Source organism: Triticum dicoccoides, chromosome 6A, assembly GCF_002162155.2.
Source record: "Triticum dicoccoides isolate Atlit2015 ecotype Zavitan chromosome 6A, WEW_v2.0, whole genome shotgun sequence".
NCBI lineage: Eukaryota > Viridiplantae > Streptophyta > Magnoliopsida > Poales > Poaceae > Triticum > Triticum dicoccoides.
Genome location: NC_041390.1, coordinates 189,817,054 through 189,820,043, shown reverse-complemented (window position 1 = coordinate 189,820,043; position 2,990 = coordinate 189,817,054).

Here is a 2,990-nt window from a genome sequence, read left to right as displayed (position 1 = left end):
GAGTCTTCACATAGTTGCATAATTATTCGACTACTCATTGATCTTCACTTAAATCTTTCGGAGTAGTTTGTCATTTGCTCTAGTACTTCACTTATATCTTTTAGAGCATGGTGGTAGTTTTATTTTGAAGAAATAGATGAACTCTCATGCTTCATTTAGATTATTTTGAGAGTCTTAAATAGCATCGTAATTTGCTTAAAATCCTAATATGCTTGGTATGCAAGAATAATAAAATTCTCTTATGAGTGTTTTGAATACTATGAGAAGTTTGATACTTGATGATTGTTTTGAATATGGAGATGGTGATATTAGAGTCATGCTAGTTGAAGAGTTATGAACTTGAGAAATACTTGTTTTGAAGTTTGTGATTCCTGTAGCATGCACGTATGGTGAACCGTTATGTGATGAAGTCGGAGCATGATTTATTTATTGATTGTTTTCCTTATGAGTGGCGGTCGGGGACGAGCGATGGTATTTTCCTACCAATCTATCCCCCTAGGAGCATGCGTGTAATACTTTGCTTTGATAACTAATAGATTTTTTGCAATAAGTATGTGAGTTCTTTATGACTAATGTTGAGTCCATGGATTATACGCACTCTCACCCTTCCACCATTGCTAGCCTCTCTAATACCGCGCACCTTTCGCCGGTATCATAAACCCACCATATACCTTCCTCAAAACAGCCACCATACCTACCTATCATGGCATTTCCATAGCCATTCCGAGATATATTGCCATGCAACTTTCCACTGTTCCGTTTATTATGACACGCTTTATCATTGTCATATTGCTTTGCATGATCATGTAGTTGACATCGTATTTGTGGCAAAGCCACCGTTCATAATTCTTTCATACATGTCACTCATGAGTCATTGCACATCCCGGTACACCGCCGGAGGCATTCATATAGAGTCATATCTTATTCAAAGAATCGAGTTGTAATTCCTGAGTTGTAAGTAAATGAAAGTGTGATGATCATCATTATTAGAGCATTGTCCCAGTGAGGAAAGGATGATGGAGACCATGATTCCCCCACAAGTCGGGATGAGACTCCAGACGAAAAATAAATAAGTAAAAGAGGCTAAAGAAGCCCAAATAAAAAAAAAGAAAAGAGGCCATAAAAAAGGAGAAAGGCCCAAATAAAAAAATGAGAGATAAAGAGAGAAAGGGCAATGCTACTATCCTTTTACCACACTTGTGCTTCAAAGTAGCACCATGATCTTCATGATAGAGAGTCTCCTATGTTGTCACTTTCATATACTAGTGGAAATCTTTCATTATAGAACTTGGCTTGTATATTCCAATGATGGGCTTCCTCAAAATGCCCTAGGTCTTCGTGAGCAAGCAAGTTGGATGCACACCCACTTAGTTTCTTTTTGAGCTTTCCTACACTTATAGCTCTAGTGCATCCGTTGCATGGCAATCCCTACTCACTCACATTGATATCTATTGATGGGCATCTCCATAGCCCGTTGATACGCCTAGTTGATGTGAGACTATCTTCTCCTTTTTGTCTTCTCCACAACCACCACTCTATTCCACCTATAGTGCTATATCCATGGCTCACGCTCATGTATTGCGTGAAGATTGAAAAAGTTTGAGAACATCAAAAGTATGAAACAATTGCTTGGCTTGTCGGGTTGTGCATGATTTAAATATGTTGTGTGGTGAAGATGGAGCATAGCCAGACTATATGATTTTGTAGGGATAGCTTTCTTTGGCCATGTTATTTTGAGAAGACATGATTGCTTGGTTAGTATGCTTGAAGTATTATTATTTTTATGTCAATATGAACTTTTGTCTTGAATCTTTCAGATCTGAACATTCATGCCACAATTAAGAAGAATTACATTGAAATTATGCCAAGTAGCACTCCGCATCAAAAATTCTATTTTTATCATTTACCTACTCGAGGACGACCAGGAATTAAGCTTGGGGATGCTTGATACGTCTCCAACGTATCTATAATTTTTGATTGCTCCATGCTATGTTATCTACTGTTTTGGGCAATATTGGGCTTTATTATCCACTTTTATATTATTTTTGGGACTAACCTATTAACCGGAGGCCCAGCCCAGAATTGCTGTTTTTTTTGCCTATTTTAGTGTTTCAAAGAAAAGGAATATCAAACGGAGTCGAAACGGGACGAAATCAACTAGAGAAGTTATTTTTGGAAGGAAAGCTACCGGAAAAGCTTGGAGTGCACGTCAGGAAAGAAGGGAGGTGCCCAAGAGGGTGGGGGGTGCGCCCACCCCCTAGGGCACGCCCCCTGCCTCGTGCCCCCCCCTTCGGTCCACCGACATGCTTCTTTCACCCATATATACCTACGTATCCGAAAACTTCCAGAATAGACGATAGATCGGGAGTTCCGCCGCCAGAAACCTCCGTAGCCATCGAAAGCCAATCTAGACCCGTTCCGGCACCCTGCCGGAGGGGGCAATCCTTCTCCTGTGGCCATCTTCATCATCCCGGTGCTCTCCATGACGAGGAGAGAGTAGGTCTCCCTCGGGGCTGAGGGTATGTACCAGTAGCTATGTGTTTGATCTCTCTCTCTCTCTCTTGTGTTCTTGAGGTGATACGATCTTGATGTATCGCGAGCTTTGCTATTATATTTGGATCCTATGATGTTTCTTCCCCCCTCTACTCTCTTCTAATGAATTGAGTTTCCCCTTTGAAGTTATCTTATCAGATTGAGTCTTTAAAGATTTGAGAACACTTGATGTATGTCTTGCCGTGAGTATCTGTGGTGACAATGGGATACCACGTGATTCACTTGATGTATGTTTTGGTGATCAACTTGCGGGTTCCGCCCATGAACCTATGCATAGGGGTTGGCACACGTTTTCATCGCGATTCTCCGGTAGGAACTTTGGGGCACTCTTTGAGGTTCTATGTGTTGGTTGAATAGATGAACCTGAGATTGTGTGATGCATATCGTATAATCATACCCACGGATACTTGAGGTGACATTAGAGTATCTAGGTGACA